The following is a 20,554-nucleotide window of genomic DNA, read 5'->3' as shown; positions in this document are numbered from 1 at the left end:
TCACTGTCCATATTCAAAGCACCATTACATAACCCTTACATATGAATAGGAAGGAGTCAGAAACAGCAAGTATACATTGAAAGATCAATAAATAAGATGTGATGTATGGAGATAGTAGCCTGTTACTGAGCCAACAAAAGGATGGAGCTTAGATAAGGCTCCAGAACATTATGCTAAGCAAAGTAAGCCAACCACGAGTGTAATTGATTCCACTTATCTGAGACAATTAAGCAGCTTGATTCCATGCGGCAAAAAAAGTGAATAGAACAATGGATGCCAAGGTCTGAGAGAAGGCAGAAAAAAATGAGGGGAGAGTTTCAAGTTTTGCAAGACAAGAACATTCTAGAGCTCTGTTGCACAATGAAGTAAATACACTTAAGCCCACTGACCTGCATAGTCGCAAATGTGAAAGGGGACAATTCTGTATTGCTTGTTTCCACCACAGTATAAAACTTCTAAAATTGCTTCTTAAAATGTATACCAACACTCTTTTAAAACACCAAAGGTGTGAGCCACAGAAGAGAGGGAAAGACTGTTCTACAAGAAGACATGGCTCTTCTCGGAAACCTGTGATCCTGGCACATCTGTTGAAATGTGTTTCCTTTGATAAATATTGAACAATGGAGGGAAACTGGAAATTTCAGCTACCTGTGAGGTAAGCATTCTGGATCAAATTCATTTCCGGGCTTTCATCTGTGATCTGTTTTGCTTGGTTTAGCTTTTGGTTTTGGTTTTGGTTTTTGGTTTTTGGTTTTGGTTTTGGTTTTCTGGGACTGGATCTCACCATGTAGTCTTGGCTGGCCTGGAACTCAGTATGTATACCAGGCTGGCACTGAACTCTCAGCAATCTTTCTCTGCTTTCCAACTCCAAAGTGATAGGATTTCAGATGTGACCTACTATGCTTAGCCAGAACAGAGAGTTAGGTAAGTGGATGGACAGACGGGTAGACAGAAAGACAGACAACATTAGAAAGTAACATTAGCAGGCTAACACTGGAAGAATCCAGGTAAAAGCTATTGGAAATGCTTTGCTCTATTTTTGCAACATTTCAGTAAAGTTATTACAAAATGGAAAGTTAAAACTTGAAAATGCTAAAGTTCATGCACAAAATATCAAGAACTCTTCAGTCTGGCCTATATGAGACCCTGTTTCAAAAACAAACAAACAAAAGCAAAAAACACAGAGCAAATCAACTGAGTCTATACCTCACTGGGTGGAATACAAGAGACCCTGGGATTCAATTCTTACAGCTAAAACCAAAATGTGACAGATAACGGTTAATACATTTAATTGGACTTGGCAGTTCCCGGCAACACTTAATAAAGACCTTCGACACTTAAATAAAGGTTCTTCCTCCACTTTGGATACTATTAATCTGATAAGAATTCCTATGGTTCATAAATAATTAATAAACAGAGACACCTCCTATTTATACAACTTTGAAGCCTGTAATCTCAGGCACGTGTCTGTAATGTCGGTACTCAGAAGGCTGGGACAGGAAGAGTGCTATGAGTTTGTGCTAGTTAGTTTTAATTGTCAAATTGATATAGACTAGAATCATCTGGAACAAAAGTCTTAGGAATTATCTAGATCAGGTATGTCCATGGGGGCAGATGCAACCCCTTGTGGGGGGCACTAATCCCCTACACAAAGGGACCTGAACAATATTAAGACAGGAGCAATCTAGCGGAGAGCAAGTAAGAATCCATTCATTTATTCTCCCTCTGCTCTTGACTGTGGATATAATGCTTTAATTTTTGCCTTAACTTCTCCACAGTAATTAACTATAACCTAGAACTATAAACCAAATAAACCCTCCTTATTTAAGTTGCTTTAGTCCAGGTATTTTATTGAAACAATAGAAGAAGTTTAAACTCTGCAAGTAGAACAGAGTTTAAGTTCAGCCTGGGCTAAATAGTAAGTTCCAAGCTATTCATGGTTACATCTAAACCACAGAAGTATTTCGGTTGGTAGAGTGCTTGAATGGATACACAAAGCCCCAGGGTTCCATTTCTAGCGTTACAAAGTGTCTGTTTTTTTTTTTTTTTTAGCACTCAGAAGCTGAGGCCAAAGAATCAGGAGGTCAAGGCAGTCTGGCCTATATGAGACCCTGTTTCAAAAACAAACATACGTACAAACAAACAAAAGCAAAAAACACAGAGCAAATCAACTGAGTCTATACCTCACTGACTGAAATACACAAGACCCTGGGATTCAATTCTTAACGCTAAAACCAAAATGTGACAGGTAACGGTTAATACATTTAACTGGACTTGGCAGTTCCCAGCAACACTTAAATAAAGACCTTCGATAAGTGAAAGCAGTGATGTCCACTTTCACCGCCGTGGCTGGGTACTCGGCCCATCTCACCAGTCACTGAATATTACACTGCACTGTATGAGCCGGGTAACATAAATCACAGTGCTTCAGGCAGTCAGAGGAAGCACAAAGAGACCAAAAGGCACTGGCTTCTTCTTTGAAGACGACGCTCCCAAAATCCATGTGACACTTGCACATTCACCTCCCTAGCCAGACTGAGTGACAGCCCACATCTATCTGCAAATAAAAGGACAAAGATTGCCTTCTAGCTGGCCCACTGTCCAGAACTCTTCTACTACAGAAGAGGAGGGAAATAGATGCTGGCTGAGTCCTAGCAGTCTCTCCCAGGATCATTTCCCTAAAAGGGCATAGTCAACAAACAACAAAAATTTAAAAAAAAAAAAAAAAAAAAAAAAAAAAAAAAAGTCTTTTAAGGCCCACTCCATGAGATGGAACTTACATGTGACACTGCTAAAGTGGCCAGGAACCTGAGACTAGATAGGTCACCGGCTTAGGGGGAAACCTATGCAGTTACTCTACTTACAGCACCAAAGACTCCTAATGACAAACTGCTATACCCATAGGTCACTGCCGCACACAGGCCTCCTCAGAGAACCCTCCTCTTAGAGTAGATGGGAACTAACACAGAGACCCACAACTGTAGAATGTGAAGAGCATGGTAGATTTTGTGACACTCAGTCCTTGATGAGATATCTTCATTAGAACCCTCCCCTATGTACAAGGGGAGGTTGAAACATGGCAAGACCCAGAGGCGATGGATAACCCCATTCCAAAGAAGTAATGTCTTCCAGACACACAGGATTGATGCACATATGAACTTACAGAGACTGTAGCATCTTGCACAGGATCTGCACAGGTTCAAGACTGACAGGGTCCTAGCACTGAGAGGGGAAAGTAGACCTGGGTTCCAGGAATGCAACTGATAACCAAGAATGCAATTGATACCCACTAGCAAAGGAAAAATCAGTTTCCTCTCATAGAGTCTCTCTGGGTATATGAGTCATGGCAAGAGTAGTTGGCCAACACAAAATAATCTCAGTGGTGGTGGGTGGTGGTGGCACCTGCCTCCAGTCCCGGGACTCTGGAGGCAGAGGTCAGTGGATCTTTGAGTTCAAGACTAGCCTGATCTACAGATCAAGTTCTAGGACAGCCTGGGCTACAACAGAGAAACCTTGTCTCAAAAACATCAGCAACAACAAACAGAACACAGTGGTGCTGTATGTTTGTAGATGGTTTTCCTCATTTCGGTTTGTTTGGGTATTTTTAATTTGTATCTTATTGAAGTATTATTTATTTTTATTTGTGTGTGTGTGTGTGTGTGTGTGTGTGTGTGTGTGTGTGTGTTTTCTTATAAAAGAAACAGAAAAGGAAAGAAAGTCTGGTAGATACCATGTGTTGCACGCTTGAAATCTCAACATTTTGGATTTTGGAAACCCAGCATTCTGGAGGCTGAGGCAGGAGGACTGCCAAGAGTCTAAGGCCATATTGAACTATATAATGAGTTCAGCCTGCACTACAGAGTGAGACCCCGTTTGAGAAAACAAAACAGAACAAAACCCAAAGGAGATGGATAGAGCTGGGAGATGGCTCAGTTGACAGAGTATTTGCCTGGCACGGCTGAAGCCTTGGGTTCGCTCTCTAGCATGGCCTAAACTGGGTATCATGGGATACGCCTGCGATCCCAGCACTAGAGAGGCAGAATCAGGAAGATCAGAAGTTCAGTGTCATTCTCAGCTACATAGTGAGCTTAAAACCAGACTCTACCACATAGTAGATTCCTTGGCCAGTCTGGGCTACCATATTGAGACTCAAGAATGAATTAATTAATTAATTAACAATTGGAGAAGAAAAGGAAGAGCTGTTGATGTAGTACAGGGAAGTCAGAGTGATCCAAAGAAATTACTTTTTAAAAAATATGTATGAATGATATGCATGCATGTATGTATGTATTTGTGTGTGATATATATGCATGTGTGTATGTATGCATGCATGCATGCATGTATGTATTGTCGAAGTTGGGAAGGAATACCACAGTCCATACTGTAGAGGTCAGAGGGCAACTCTCTAGAATCATTGTCTCCTTCACCAGGTAAATGCCAGGGATTAAACTCAAGTAGTCAGGCTTGAGGGCAATGCATTTGCTAAGTCATCCAACCACTCTGTTGGCTTAGGGCTTACAATGGCCTCACAGTAGGTAGCCAAAGCTAGCCTTGAACTTCTGCTTCTCCTCCATCTACTTCCAAAGTTCTGAGATACCAAATGGGTCACCACCATGAAGGTTCTTGGCTGTGCTCTCAACACACTATAGGTCCAGTGATGACAGACAGAGGCTAGGGACGTCCACAGAGCATAGAAGTTACCATCTTATCCCCTTGACTGCTTCCACATCCATATTTCATGCTTCCCAGATCTCTGAGTTTTGTTGTTTTGTATGCATGTGAGAAATTCTTGCTTGTTGTTTACTTTGAAATAAAATATAAAAGACATATTCAGAAGTACATTTATTGAATTGACGTTTGTTTGTTTGTTTGTTTGTTTTCAGGACTCTGTAGCCCCTGGCTGGTCTGGAGTTCATTATGGATCACTCTGTGTCTCAGACTGGCCTCAACCTCCTGATGGTTAGAATTACAAATGTGGGAACAAGGGAGATGGAACAGTGGCTAACAGCATTTGCTGAGTAAGCATGAGGGTGTGCGTTCAGATCTCAGCATCCGCATGAAGAGCAGGATGGAGCCAAAGGGATGCTAGGGAGGTGGAGACAGGGGGATCGCTGGGGCTTGCCACCTGTCAGCCTATCTCCAGATTCAGGGAGAGACCCTGTCTCAAGGGAATAAGGAAGACTGATCGAGCTCCCAAAGAAATACACCTGCACACTACAATACACACCCATACCACATGTACCTACATCACACACGCACGCGCACACAAATTACAAGTATGATCATTTTAAATATTTTGGCTCGCATTTTGTTGGTGGTGGTTTGTTTTGTTTTTGTTTTTGTTTTCCCAATGTTGGAGTTCAAATCCAATGCTTTAGCACTGAGCCACATCTCTGCTTTCCAATTTTGGTCAAAGCATGCTATTAGAAAATGCCCCAAGTCCCACTCCGGTTAAATTATCCAAAACTGGTAAAACATCTTAGACAAAAGCCCACACTTAGAAAAACAGACATGCTGAGCTGCCTGCAGGAGCGGCCTACCTGCCTGGATGCAGGAACAGATTACTGAGAGAGCCAGCAGTGACTCTCATAATCCTTACCCAAACACTGGCAGACTCAAAGGAAGTAGAAGAAGAATGGAATGGCCTTGAAGGCTGCTGATATCAATGTGTCCACAGATCAAAGGGAAGCCACAGCCTACACTCCTGTTGTCTGAGTTCTCACAAGAGACCTGCTAGGAAGCAAGACTTTGGTCTCCTGGCTGTTTAATCACATTTGTGTTGTCAATGGTATTGTTCTCATCTCAGTACCTTGGGATCTAGCCAGGCATGATGGTTCTCTGTTATCCCAACAACCCATGGGCTGAGGCAGGAAGATCAAGTGTGCTGAAGGCCAGCCTGGGCTCCATAACAAGACCCTGTTTCAAATATACACCAGCTAGTGAAGTGCCTGCCTAGCATGCACAAAGCCCCGAGTTCAATCCGCACCATATACATTAGTTAGTTAGAGTGGTCCAGACCTGTAATCCCTGTCCTGGGGAGGGAGATGCAGGATGACCAGAACTTCAAAGTCATCCTCAGCTACACCAAAAGCTCCAGGCCACCCTAGGCCATAAGAGACCCTGCCTAAAAAAGAGAAAAGGCTTTTTGGATGGTTTGTTTTGAGAACTAAAACTGAGTTGACTTTCTGTGAGAAGACTAGACACAGTCTTAGGGTACTAAGTTTCTTGGGGTTTTCCAGAGAAATTCCCCTCTGCTGGACCCACTGGAAAAGTCCCCAGGAGGCAGAGTAGGTATGGCTGGGAAGGACTCAGTCTCCTAAGCAAGGTGTTTTCTGAGTGTGCCTGATATATATGTGTGTGTGTGCAGGGTCTCTGTGACTCCACACTTGGAACCTGAGCCCACAGAGGGGTCCGTGAGAGTCCACAGTGCACTGGGTGCATCTGCTATGAAGCAAGAAGGGTCTCTGCAGAGTTGGGAAAAGCACAGCCCCAGCTTCAACCTTTGTCCTCATACCCTGACCCCAGCCAGACTCCTGACCTGACGGCAAACTTTACCCCAACCTGGGCATGATCCAGCTGAGTCAGACTGACATCTCTCCTCCAAACCAAGGCTCTCACTTTTGGCCTGCTGCAGCAGAAACAGAGAGGAGGAACAAAGGCTGAGCTCCAGCCTGGCAATTGCTGCTCTGCCCTCCCCATTGTGCTTCCAAGTAGAACACAGAGCCATGGCACAGAATCCCAGCCTGTAAGAACCAGGGGAGGTGAGGTCTGGCCTTTAGGAGAGACTCCTCAGGCAGCCAGCTGTACCATCCTAATCCACTCTGCTCCTGGACCAGCATCAGATACAAAGCAACTTGTTTCTGACCATTGGTGGTCCTTTCTTTCTTCACCATGATGTTCCTCCCTGTCCTACCTGCAGATGTTGGGAGCCTTCTGTCTTCCTGTTTACAGGCCTCAGCCTCTACCTATTGGGAAAGGTGCATGTATGTTGGGAGTAGAAAAATACATAGCTGAGGGGGGAAGGAGTGAAGACTACTTGGTTGGTTGGCTTGTTTATTTGCTTAAGACAGGATCTCTCTGTTAAACCCTGGCTGACCTGGAATGAACTATATAGACCATGCTAGGCTAGAATTTGTGGCAATCCTCTGCCTCTGTTGCCCAAGTGCTGGTATTATAGGTGCACCAGCATACTTAGCTAGGACTCGAACACTCATCATTCATTTTCCTGTGGTTCTTGTATTAATATAGGAGAATATACAGGCATAACATCATGGTTGTAACTATCTTTAAGCACACAGCCCAGGGGTGTTGGGTATATTCACATTTTTCTGCAACAACCACCTCCACCATCCATCTCTAGAACTTTTCCTATTCCCCAATTGAAATTGTGTCCCCTAAACTCTAAAATTCCCACCCCTACCCTCACCTTGACCCCTTCCAGACCTCCTGTGATGGGTAGGCTCGTTATCAATTTGACTGGCTTTGAAATGACCATGGAGACACCATGAGTATATTTCCCCAAAGGTTTAACAGGGGAGGGAGACCATCCGGAGTGTGAGTGGCTCCCTCTCCATGGACTAGGGTCCTGAAGTAGCAAAACTAGTCAACAACCATCTCTCTCTGCTTTCTGACCACAGATGAGATGTGACCGGCTCACAAAGCCTTCAGCCATGGCCTTCAGTCCTCCAGCGTGAGCAAGAATAAACCTTTTCTTGCATATATTGCTTTTGTCTCTGCTCACAGCGATGAGAGAAGCAACTGGTAAAACCTACATATTCCAGTCTGGCCTTCTGCATCCTGCCACCTTCCCAAGAGCCCGGATCAAAGACAAACGTAACGTTCATCAGTATGCATTCATCAGTATGCCAATGCAGTCATTTTTAAAAGCGGAGCAATTGGAATGGTTTGAACATCAAGAGGCTGACCCCCACCCCCAACCCACATGCACACACACAGGAATGAAACCCAGGGTCTTCAGAGTGCTGCCCAGTGCTTTTCAGGATTCCTAGCAGCTGAATTACATACCCTGTTTTCTTGAGAGAGACAGTCACATGCCTGGTTCACTCCAGTCACTTAGCAGTCATCCTGGGACTTTTAAAACTAGAACAAACACTGGGTTTGAGCACTCTGCCCTTGAAGCCAGCACCTTTGATTGGCCCTGAGCTTTAGTTCTGGTAGCCTGCAGTGTGTGTGTGTGTGTGTGTGTGTGTGTGTGTGTGTGTGTGTGTGTGTGTGTTTTATATCCTACATGGCTGACTTTCTGCTGCTGCTACCTCTACCTGTTGAGCAGTGAGATGATAAGGTGTCATTCTGCTCAGCCATTGCAGTTCTTGGGACTGAACTGGAGCCTTCATGCATGCTAGGCAAACCCTGTACCAACTGAGCTATATGACCAGTCCTGCTGGCCTGCTTTCTACGTGCTCAGACAACAGTATCTCTGCCTGTCTCTTTCAATGGCCTTTGCTCCTTTGTCTGCCTCTGAAGGGTGCAGACTGAATATGTCTGGGCATAGGTTCTTTCTCTTCTCCCTCTTGTGAACACTTTGTTGGTCTTCTCAGCAACTCTTTAACTGTCCCCAGGGATTGTCACACTCCTCCTCAACTGTCCCCATGCTTCTCCTATTTGTTCTCTGGGTACTGACTAGGGACTTTCCAGAATTTCCTTCCCTTAGTTCCTTCTCTTATAGACAGTAGTTTTTCAGCACAAAAGGGAACAAATCTCACCGATGCACATCAGAAAGCTGGGTTGTCTTTCTTTTTCTTAAAGAAAGGACAAGGCTGGCTGGCACTGACCTCCTACAGCCCTTTCTGCCAGCATCTCCCAATCACTGTTATTAGGTAGGTTCACGTCTTTAAAATAAGATAATGCCAACCACACTGCCATTCCCCTGCACTTGAGGGAGTACCTGCATTCAGTACTCAGTCCCCTCTCCATTGCAACAATTGTAGGCACTTCTAGGCGCAGGAGATGTTAGCATAGCATCTGGAAGTGGCTGAAATTGTTGTGATGGAGACAGGGTTAACACAGCATATGGATGTAATATGACAGAGATAAGATCATGTGCAGTGGCTCACCAATGTTACCTCATACTTGGTAGGCTGAGGCAGGAGGTCTACCACGAGCTCAAGACCAACCTGAACCACAGAGAAAAATCCTGTCTAGACTGATCTACAATATAAAACATGTATCTGGTACTGATATTGGGTCAAAGAGCCTGTGGCTAGACAGGTCACGGCCCCCTGGGGAGAATCTACTACTACGATTCTAGAAAATAGGCATTGTGTTAAACTGATTCTTAATTAGGTATCCTTATGTTCAGAGATTAGCGTCTCTCAACTCCGTCAAAGAAGCTTCTTTCTGTAGTAGATGGCAATTCACACAGACCCATGATTTGTCAAGGTTCAGATAATAGGAAACTGTAGACTGCTCACCCCTAAAAAGACATGCCTCATCATCCACCTCCTCCCAAGGTTTGGGGACAATTGCAAAACAGGAGTCAGAAAGGCTGTGTGAGCCAGGGGCAACAGCCGACTAGCAAAGAAGTGTTGTGAGACACAGCAGAGCAATCGCACATACAAATTTACAGTAGTTGAGACAGCTTTCATAAGACCCACACAAGATCAAACCAGACCAAGCCTAGTATGGAGAAGGGATGTGGGCATGAAATCGCACCCCTAAAGAACTATTGGACTAATGATAGCTGCAGAAGGAGGGAAAAGTCCATTTCCTTTAAGGGCAGGGCTCCTGTTTGGTCAACCATGTTCCTGCGGAAGGCTACGTATGCAAGAGAACATGGGCAGCGCCAGCTGTACCTAATGTGTTTGGAGAGGGGGAGGACAGAGGGGAGGAGGAGGGAGGGGGAGGAGGGGGAGGGAGAGACAGAGGATACAAAGTTGGATGAGTAGAGAGATAAGGGTGGATCTGAAAGGAGTAGGGGAGAACGAGTATGATCAAAATTGTATGTGTGAAATTATCAGAGAACCAACGAAGAATAAGTAAACATGCTAAGCCAGGAAAAGGGGTGGGTATGGCAGTGGCTGGGGAGCGAAATGTCTCAATTTTCTAGGAATTATAACCATATGAAGAAGAGCAGCTTGTCTTTTTCTCCTCTCTAGATGCACACGTTTACATTATGCCTGGGAACTAAAGAGACGTTGCTGGTGTGTGCACAGAGCACACAGAGATGCTGAGCCAAGGTTATCCTCAAATTCCTAACCCTCCTGCTTCCACCTCCCAAGGTTGGAATTGCTGGGACACACCCCCATGCCCTGTTTTGTTTCTTTCTATTCTTTTCTTTGTTGTTGTTTGCTTTTATCCTTAGTTTGTTTGCGGTTTGCTTTGCTTGTTTCTTTTGGAAAGAATTGAGACAGAATCTCACTTTGTAGCACAGACTGGCCTCGAACTCAGAGCAATCCTCCTGCCTGAGCCCCTGGTGTTGGGAATCACAGGCCTGAGCCACCACATCCAGCTTCAGGTTTCTGCTCTTGTCCAAGTCAGCAGGGCACCCAAGATCCTAAGCTAGGAAAACAAGCCCCACAAGGCCAGGGCCATGCCTGGCAAGCCAGTGATCGCTCTAGGCCAGCAGTCCTGGGAGATGAGCCCAGGCTGTGGAATCCCTCACCCGGCAGAACTTGAGCTGGATGCCAGTGTCCCCTGCTTGCGTGGTGTGATGTCCTCAGCCAGGTGCACCCAGCATTGTGAGGCAAAGGGAAATGGAACTTATTTATTGTTTACTGTCAGATGACATTTCTAAGAACTCCGAGGCTGGATTAAGAAACAAGTTAAGGGGAGATGGGCGGGCGGGCGGGTCAGCAGAGTGTCAGTTTCTTCTTGTAAACAGGCCTGGGTCAGTCAACGGATCTCACTGAGATGTGTTTGACTAGCTCGAACCACATGAACCCTCGCTTTTCAAATGGAATATGAGGATCATAGAGGTCACTAGAAATACGGGAGCTTTAGTGAAAGGTCAACCTGGTCAAGTCTGAGACTAACTTTTTCTGTAACTTCCTTTATGTTGCCAAATCTTAGCTCATAAACTTATTTTTGAAAGTATCTATGTTCTGCTGTCTCCACACTGATTTTTTTTTTTTTTTTTTTTTTTTTTTTTAAAAATAAGGCCTCACTTGGAAGCCCAGGCTGGACTTGAACTCACAATCATTCCAGCTCAGGTTCCCAGGTTCCATTCAGACCTTAAGTGTCTAACTTAGCCTCAGGTTTCCCATCACTTTCCCTATGGCCTCTCCAGTTGGTCTCTGTGCACAAAGTCCAAGCTCTACACTAACACCATTTTCAGCCCTATCCCCTCCTCTTCCCCTGGAAAGTACTGCTGGCTCCCTATGGCCTCCAAGCCCTGTGTAGCCCCAATTGAGAGAACTCCTCCTCTACCCAAGAGGCCAAAAGCAGCTTCCTGGGAGACGTACTGGGAGGAAGCTGAGAAGGATGGAGCAAGCAGAAAAACGTGGCCCTGAGGGATGTCCCCAGCAAAACATAAAGGTAGTGTCAAGGTGCGTGGGAATAGCAGCAGGATGATGACCAGTGGTCAGTAAATGTCTCAGTGAGGTTGAATACTCGGGGAAAGTACAGGGAAAGTCTCCGTTTTAGAGACAGATCAGACAGATGTGTCCCAGCATCCCAGTCCCACCATGGGGATCTATCAATTGGTGCTCCAGTCTCCAACAAGTTTGCCCTTTGTTTATTTATTCACAACATGGCCTCAGTATCCCAGACAGGCTTCAAACTCATTATGATGACTTGTGGTGGTTTGAATAACAATGGCCCCCTACAGGCTCACATATTTGCATGCTTAGATGCCAGGGAAGAATTAGGAGGTGTGGGCTTGTTGGGGGAAGTGTTTCACTGGGGGGGGGGGAGCTTTGAAGTTTCAAAAGCCTATGCCAAGCCCTGTCTGTCTCTCTCTCTCTCTCTCTCTCTCTCTCTCTCTCTCTCTCTTGCTCTTCCCCTCCCCTTCCCCCTCCCCCTCCCCCTTCCTCTCCCCCTCCCCCTGTCTTTCTCTCTGCTTGTAGATGAGAATATAAATCTCGGTTTTGCTTCAGCTCCATGTATACTGCCATGCTCCCTGCCATGAGCATAATGTTAAAGTTCTGAAACTGTAAGCAAGCCCCCAGTTAAATGGTTTTTAAAAAAATAAATAAAGAGTTGCCTTGGTCATGGTCTCTCTTCACAGCAATAGAACAGTGACTAAGACAATATCCTTAAACTTTTTGATCCTCCTGCCTCCACTCTCCAAGTGCTGAGGTCATACACATGTTTATTCAATACTAGGGATGGAACTCACAGCTAACCAGACAGATATCAAGCAAGTTACATCTTTTCCAGCCCCCACCTCAGCTTTTTGGGTGAATGAGTGTTTTCATTCTGTTTCCCACAGGTTACAAGGAGACTTTAAAAGAGTTGCTTATGGTTTGATGTCTGAATAGGTGACCCACGGTGTATGCTCCAATTCATTGTGCAAGAAGTTGGGTTTCTCAGGACTTGACCACAAAAGGAACCCATTCCCATTGACTCCTGGGTGTCATGAGGAAGCTGAGAAACCTGTTGGCAGAGGCTCTGTCAGGTCTGCTGGTGACCAGGCATGCCTTCAGGATCAGCTGTTTCCCGGGAATGCCTTCATTGGGATGATGTAAACACAGAAGGGGTGAGTCACATTGCCCATATCCAGGATGTGCTAAGCTGGGATCTGCAAGGAATGAAAGGGAGGCACTGAAGATGCTTGGCTTTCTCAGGCCTGCCAACATTCTTCCAGCCCTGTGCGGAAACCACGCTGAGATAAGACGCTTTATCAGTAAATCCCTTGGAACTTCACAAGTTTCTCATTATCTTAAAGGGTCATCAGGATGTCAGTGTGCTTTTCCAGGCCAGAAAGAGAGGAGAGGAGAAAGGCCTGAGGCCCTGTGGTAGGTCAGAGGTATGGATGCAGGGCAGGTCGTCTCAAGGATAACTCCAACTACCACCCTCCCCCTGCCCCACCCATACACAGTTTTTTGGTTTTTTTGTTTTTTGTTTTTTGTTTTTTTAAATGAGAGAACACTATCTCATGTAGCCAGGCTCGTCTCAAACTTACACTGTAGATGGAGATGACCCTGAGCTTCTGATCCTATAACCTCCACATCCTAACTCTTAGATACAGTCCTCAGCCACTTTGCCCACTTTATGCGCTGGAAATAGAACCCAAAGCTTGTACTTGCTTTCCAAAGACTCTACCAACAGAGCTATAGCCCAGCTTTAGTTTTGTTGGAGTTTTTGTTTTTTATTTGTTTGTGATATAGGATCTCACTATATAGCTCTAGTTAGCCTGGAACTTGCTATATAGACCAGGCTGACCTCACAGAGATCCATCTACCTCTGTCTCCCAAACTCTGGCAATAAAGTCATACCCAAACGATCTTTGAGTTCAATGTAAAACCTAGCCTGTCCTTGAACTTCTCCTAACTCTGCCTCTTACGTGCTGAGATTACAGGCCTGGGAGTACCAGCCCCCATGCAGTGGCGTACAGTGCTATCTCTCTACCCCTCATTACTGGACAATATGTCTCTAACTGAAAGTGGAGCTAGACTAGCAGCCAGCAAGCCTCAGCAACTCTCTGTTTCCAGTTGGGACTGGAAATGGAGTTACGAGCTTGCTGGCTCTTTGTGGGTTCTAAGGCTCTGAACTCAGGTCCTCAGGCTTGTGCCCACTGAGCCACCTGCCAGCCCCACCAGCCTCTTTCTTAAAAAGTACAGATTTAGGAAGACCAGCACCTTAAATCTGAAGATTCCCCTTCACAAGCTCCATACCCAGAAGGTCATCACCTCTTGAACCTATCACCAAGGAAATCTTTATGGGGCAGGCCATCCCTAAATCCCAGACTTGACTAGCTCAGGATAGACTGAAGTTTGATGCTCCTGTGATATATTTTTCATTCTGAGAGAATAAAGGCAGTCAGACTTGGGTTTTGTACACTTAAAGATAGTTTGTCAGAGCCTAAGGCAGGAGGAATTGTGCATGCAAGGCTTCTGGGGACTGCATACAATGACAAGGACTGCCTGCAATAGGCTGGGATGGAGACATCTCAGAAGCCTGGGCAGCACCTTGTAAAGAGGATGGTGTCTGGGACCCTGAGAAGCAGGAGACACATCCCTCCAGGGGACCCACCATCTGAATGAAATAAGGGACTGCCTGCAGTAGGCCGGGATGGATACATCTCAGTAGCCTGCAGCAGCTCTTTGTAAAAAACAGTTGTTCCTATTCCTCCTAACCTTAGCCCTGGACAATGGCTGTATAGATTTTGTGTGTGACTGTTTTTCAGTTGGCCTTGGTGTGCATACTTATTCTATTATATCTGACTTTCTTACTTCTTTCTCCTTCTGCTCTGGTGAATTCTGTGAAACTAGATGTTCCTTGATGTAATGATTCTTAAACAATTAAAAATTGAGGCACAGGGCACAGCACAGCACGGTCCTAATGGCCCAGGTGCGTGCTGTGCGTTCTCATCTTGGAAACAGTTCAACAACTGCACAATGGTAGTTCCAGATTAATGCTTGACTTGCAAAAAAAGTTTGAAGAAATTATTAGAAAATGAAATACACGGGGACCCCAAGAAAGGAAAAAACTATTGAAGTTATGAGAAGTTTTGCACAACATTTGAGAGTGGTTTCTAGATAAGGGAATATAGAATATATAAAATCTTAGTAAAACTAAGTCCAAACACTGGGACTCTTAGGAGAGTCATTGTGTGCAATGTACAGAAGTAGAAAGCTAGTGGAACTGCTGAGTTAAGGGTTAATTTGATTCTTTCTGGCCACTGCGTGACAGCTTTGCCCATGTCAGTTATCATTAGAGCTTCACAAGAAAATGCAAGTAGTTGACCTGGAGGCTCTGAGCTCTGAAGTATAATAAGTTAAAAGTTAAAGTTTAAATAATGACACCAGGCAGTGGTGGCGCATGCCTTTAATCCCAGCACTTGGGAGGCAGAGGCAGGCATATTTCTGAGTTCAAGGCCAGCCTGGTCTACAGAGTGAGATCCAGGACATCTAGGACTACACAGAGAAACCCTGTCTCAAAAAAACAAAAAAAAAATTAAATAATGATAAGTTTGCAATTACTATTATTTTGGCCACAGGCCTAGGAATAGAGAAGCTTGAAACTTTGAGGAACAATTATAATTCTTAATTCTTTGTGGGATGTGGTTATTCTTTTTAATTCGATTTGGCAATGATTATACAATGTCTCTTTTTTTCTACCTGCTTTTGGAGTATCAATAAAAGACTGGGGCAAGAGAAAGGCGAAGATGCATGTGAGGTGAAAGTGGTGAGAAAGAGAGAGTGAGTGAGAGAGTGAATGAGAGAGCATGAGAAGAGCATATGAAGAGTGCGTGAAGAAAGAATGTGAAGAGTGAGTGAAGAGAGAATGTGAGGTGTGTATGGAGAGTGTGTGTGTGAGTGAAAGGAAAGTGCATGTGGTGTATGTGACATGTATGTGAGGTGTGTGTGAAGAGTGTGTGTGAGAGTGAGAAGGGAATGCACAGAGGTGTGTAGGAATATGGGAGTTCAAGAAAAGAAAAGCACACAGGAGAAAAGCAGAGTATGCAGGAGAATGCAGAATCTGTGCAGCCTCAAGCTGCGAGCGAATGAGCAAGAAAGCACAGAGTGAGAGAGAGAGAGAGAGAGAGAGAGAGAGAGAGAGAGAGAGAGAGAAGCTTTAAGCCTTGAAAAATGCCTGTCAGCTTGTACCCCAAAAGTAGTCTGTGTATATTTATTATGCGCCTTCCAGATATCCCTGCTTCCAGTTGAGAACTCCTATCCTGTGTCAAGGCTGGACCCTGACCCAAGGCCAGCCTGTGCTACATACTAGGATCCAGACCATCAGCCTAATTACATAGTTGAAAAGATTATCTTAAAACAAATCCAAAAAAGCATAGTTTTAATAACAAGTTGGTCTGAAGAGATAGTTTAAAAGTAAGAAAACTGGGGGAAAAAAAAACCCCACAAACCATATAACACTAATCAACAGAAAAAGGAGCAGCTGTATAAATAGGAAAGAAAATTTCAGAAGAATATCTACCAGTTCAAAGAGTCTACTCCATGGTAAATGGAGTCTACTGGCCATTTGAAGCTTTGTCACCATTACTGTGATAAAAAACACTCAGACAAAAGTAGCCGAGGGAAGGAAATAATTTACTTGATGTGGACTTCCAGGAGACAGTCTATCACTGAGACAATGCAGGGCATGAACTTGAAGTAGAAACTGTGGACAAACACTGCTTGATGGCTTGCTCACAAGCTCATGCTCAGCTAGCTTTCTTACAGCCAGGATTGCTAGCCTAGGGAATGGTGCTGCCCACAGTAGGCTAGGCTCTCTTTTATTAATTACCTCCCACAAGCTGGTCTAATCAATCTCTCGACTGATGACTCTAGGTTGTGTCAGGTTACAGCTAAAGCTTTAGAAGGCCTAACAACTGAAACAGTAATTCTCTTTACTCCATCTCAGATGTGTTATCATTTCTCTTTTGGTTTAATTGAGCTATTTCTGATGTTTATATGGACTCTGTAATGAGTACCACCCTCCCAGTCTCCTCGTTTTTGTCATTTCATCTGACAGGGCTCGGCCTGGACACTCTTACCAATTAACCTTCTTAAACCTCCCTTTGAGAGTAATGAAATCCTAAAACCCCAAGTTTAGACCCCACCACAGCATCCTATAGACTTGCATTTATCAATCTCCCACCCTTCACAGATCATGAGTTCACAGTCAAGGTTTGTGTCAAACTCATCTGAGAATTCTTTTTATTTTTCTGACAGAGGCTTACTTAACCCAGGTTGGCTTTGAACTCTCAAACTTCTTGCCTCAGACTTCTGGGTGCTGTGTCAATTCTTGTTTCAAAATTCATTATTTTTTTATTTTTATTTGTTTTTTTAAATGTGTGTGTGTGTGTGTACATATACATGCATGTGTGTATGTGTGCTTGGGTGTACATGCATGCGCGTGTGTGTGGGTGAGTGTACCCACAGTACACATGTCGAGGTCCTTGCCTTCAATCTAGATTCTTTTGTTTAGTTGGTTTTATTTTGGGGGAGGAGTCAGGTTCCTACTCTGAAGTCCCAGTTAGTCTTGAACTCCTCCTTTTACCTCCATCATGCCTGCATTTGGATTTTTATGATACTAGACGAGACATATAGCATGCAACTGATGAATTCACATTTAAATCTCCAAAAGTCAAGCCTTGTAACAGAATTCCCCAAGCTAGATGAACCATTGTCTATTCTCACATATGTCTTTAGACCACATATGTCTAAGAACTAGATGACTAGTCTAGCAGAGAGAGCAGGCTAGGTGTAGTAGCTGTGCCTTTAATCCTAGCACTAGGAAGGGAGACAGAAGCAGGCATATCTTAGAGTTCAAGGTCAGCCCGGTCTATACAGAGAGTTCTAAATCAGCTATACTGCAGAGTGAGACCTTGTCTCAAAAAATAAAGGGTATGGGCCCTTGACAACCTGAATTCCATCCCAGGAATCCACTTGAAGGAGGAAAATAACCAACTCCCCCAAGCTGTCCTCTGATTTCCACATGAGCACCCCGGTGTGCTCATGCCTACACACACAGATACAGGCACATACACAGACAAACACACACACACACACACACACACACACACACACTCACAAGCAGTAATTAAAATACACAGAGCAGGGATCGAATGATTTGTGCCTATTTGTTAACAGTTGCCTCTGATATTGAAACATTGAGCCCTTAGAGGAGAGAGGGAAACAAACTAAAAAAAACTGTGAAACTGACCTGATTGACTAGGGCCCACCATGCCAGAGAAAGCAGAGCCTGGCTGCATAGGAGATTCTCAGACCAGACCCTACTACCTGGAAGAATCAGGAGCCAACTCAGCCACCTGGAGACTCAGAGCAACTGGGGCGCCTGGAAAGGACACCCTCCAGTCTGTTGAGTTGCCTGTGCAGTGTGCTCCAGGTTTGTCAGCGTTTGTGAGCTGTCACCATGCTGGGGTGGGCTCTGTTGATGCAGCTACCTTTGAGTCATTTCTGTTCCCGTGAGCAACCTCTCAGCAATACTTCTACAAGTAACCATGATACAACTCTTGGTTCATCAGGGTGGATTATGGTGGCATCCATCCTTTGGTGTGTCACGGGTCCCCTTTCTGGGGTGAGTCGATGAGCATGTTTTGTCTCTCTGGGAAAAGTTTTGTCACACAGCACTATCAGCTGTTAAATAAAGTCACTTAAGTATTCAATGTCTCAGCATCAATGGAAAAGATGTAACAAAGAACCCTTGCCTTCTGGATTCGAAGAAACAATGTTTGCATAGATGCAGCAGCACGTTGGTGCCTTAGGAAGTAAGTAGTGAGCATCTTACTTTCTTCTCAAGCCTTGGTGTTGACCTTGCCTCGGAGAGGAAGAGCAAGGCCCAGCACTGCTTCTTCTCCTTCCCCACCCCACAGCAAAGCTTGATTCTCTTGGGCTGCATCAGCCCCTTCCCCTCTGCCAAAGTGGGCCACAGAAGCCATCTGGACCACGATGCAAGCCAATGTTGAGAAATATACGTCCTTGATGGGAACAGTCTCAGCGAATGTGCTGATGACTTCACTGAGTGAGCAAGCAGGGACTTCCTTATGATCTCAAATCCAGGGCCACAGTGTTCCAGCAGACAGCACAGCATCTGTTCCTGACACCTGGTGGTTTTCGGGTTTCCCTTAGTAACTCAGACATGGCAAAATAGGCAAAGGCACCCAACTCACGCTTTCTGAGTCAGCCTTCCAACTACAGAACTCTGGGCTCCAGCCAGATCTATAGCATGAGAATTTGCTGTTGGAATGATGGACAATTTCCACACATTCCAGCTCAGGAAGTGCTAGCTTGCTCTCTGCTATCCCATCCCTGCTTTGAATAGGGGTAGCTAATCTTGGCTAATAACAAATTACTACCTCCATCCACTGAGACATTACTGTTACTCATACATGTGGTACTCTGTGTAAACAACAAACCTCACATTTGAAAAAGAACAAACTTAGAAAGAGGAGTCAAGGATAAGGCTGGCACATTACCCTAATATCAGAACTCAGAGGCTGAGGCAGATGAATTGTGAGTTCTAGGACAGCCTGAGTTACACATATTTTCAATACCTCCAGGGCTACATAGACCATGTCTCAAAAAAAAAAAAAAAAAAAAAAAAAAAAAAAACACAGAGACAAACAAAACAATCAAACAGCAGGCACATGCCAAAGGCAGGCAGATCCCTGGGTTTGAGGCCAGCCTGGTCTACAGATCAAGTTCCAGGACAGCCAGGGCTACACAAAGAAACCCTGTCTCAAAAAGAACAGTTATAAAATGTCTTGTGACAATCTTCATATAACTACAGCTCTGCGGAAACTGATGCCCTCTTCTGGCCTCTAAAGTTACCATATACATACAGATACTGTGACACACACACACACACACACACACACACACACACACACACCTTTTTTTTTTTTAAGACAGGGCCTCTTTATGTAGCCCTACATGTCCTAGAACTCAAACATGTACCAGGCTGACCTTAGAGAGATCTGCCTTCCTCTGCATCCTGACAGAAGCTCTCAAAGGGATGCATCACAATGCCCAGCTAACAGTTTTTAAAAATACAGGGCTGGAGTGATGGCTCGGCGGTTAGGAACACTGGCTGCTCTTCCAGAGGACCTGGGTTCATTTCCCAGCACCCACATGACAGCTCACAACTGTGACTCCAGTTCCAGGGGATCTGATACTCTCACACAGAATACATGCAGTCAAAACACCAATGCATATAAAATAAAAATAAATAAATCTTTAACAAAATGCTGAGACAGGGGCATTGATACAGGTTTAAAGATAACCAAGGAAACAGTGAATTCCAGCCCAATCTGAGCTACATAAGACCTGTTTCAAAAAAGCATCCACCCTGCCAAACAAAAACCAGAGGAACATGGAGGAAAGCACTTGGACGGTCAATAGCTTTAGCTACTTTCTAAAAGACTGACTGGGCCATCTAATGAACCACTCAGGATAGAGTGACAACAGAGCGACAGCCATTTTTAGGGAATGCCACACCCTGTTTTGAGACTAAGTATCTATTTCTGGAACTCTGGTAAACAAGGCTCTTTTGCTTAAAAGCAAAATCAGATAGCCCAGTGCAAAGGTAACTTTCTGTAATCCTAACATCCGGGAGGCTGAGGGAGAAGGGTCACTGAGAAGGTGAGGTTGCCTGGATTCATAGCTTGGGATACACAGCAAGATTCTGTCTCAAACAAAACCACAAAACTTTCAATCTCAACATTCTAGAACTGGAACCTAAAAGAGACTAGGAAAGCCTTAAAGAAACACACATGCAAGGGAGAAAGAAAGAAAAACAAAAAAACAACCTTATAAAAATGTACATTTGAGAGACAGGCAGGGGACCTTCTCTCTTCTGGTCTCTGACCCTCCTGGTCAGTTCAGCAGACAGAGCTCAGCATCTGGGTTTCTTCTTAAACATGAACATTGAGAGGTGCCAAGTGTTCAGGGTGATTTTTTTGCTTATT

The 20,554-nt window shown here is 44.6% G+C and overlaps 1 protein-coding gene and 2 long non-coding RNA genes across 6 annotated transcripts in view; 1 reads left to right on the top strand and 2 right to left on the bottom strand.

Annotated features, from left to right (window-relative positions):
* Positions 1-20,554, bottom strand: part of Pfkfb3 (6-phosphofructo-2-kinase/fructose-2,6-biphosphatase 3) — an 83,090-nt gene that overhangs the window by 41,138 nt on the left and 21,398 nt on the right. The window lies entirely within an intron of this gene.
* On the top strand, positions 391-10,783 carry LOC143443352 (uncharacterized). Of its 3 annotated transcripts, XR_013112264.1 has the most exons (5): positions 391-655; positions 2,053-2,248; positions 4,884-5,018; positions 7,638-7,833; positions 10,116-10,783. It is a non-coding gene; the product is annotated as an uncharacterized LOC143443352 (long non-coding RNA). The 3 variants fall into 3 exon arrangements; XR_013112263.1 differs by lacking the exon at positions 10,116-10,783 and having other exon boundaries at positions 7,638-8,219; XR_013112265.1 differs by lacking the exons at positions 2,053-2,248; positions 10,116-10,783 and having other exon boundaries at positions 7,638-8,219.
* Positions 12,252-19,193, bottom strand: LOC143443355 (uncharacterized). The gene is made up of 2 exons (XR_013112267.1): positions 17,791-19,193; positions 12,252-12,697 (listed from the first exon to the last, which is right to left on the bottom strand). It is a non-coding gene; the product is annotated as an uncharacterized LOC143443355 (long non-coding RNA).

The sequence above is a fragment of the Arvicanthis niloticus genome, chromosome 8, assembly GCF_011762505.2.
Source record: "Arvicanthis niloticus isolate mArvNil1 chromosome 8, mArvNil1.pat.X, whole genome shotgun sequence".
Classification (NCBI taxonomy): Eukaryota; Metazoa; Chordata; class Mammalia; order Rodentia; family Muridae; genus Arvicanthis; species Arvicanthis niloticus.
This window is presented reverse-complemented; position numbering and strand designations above follow the sequence as displayed.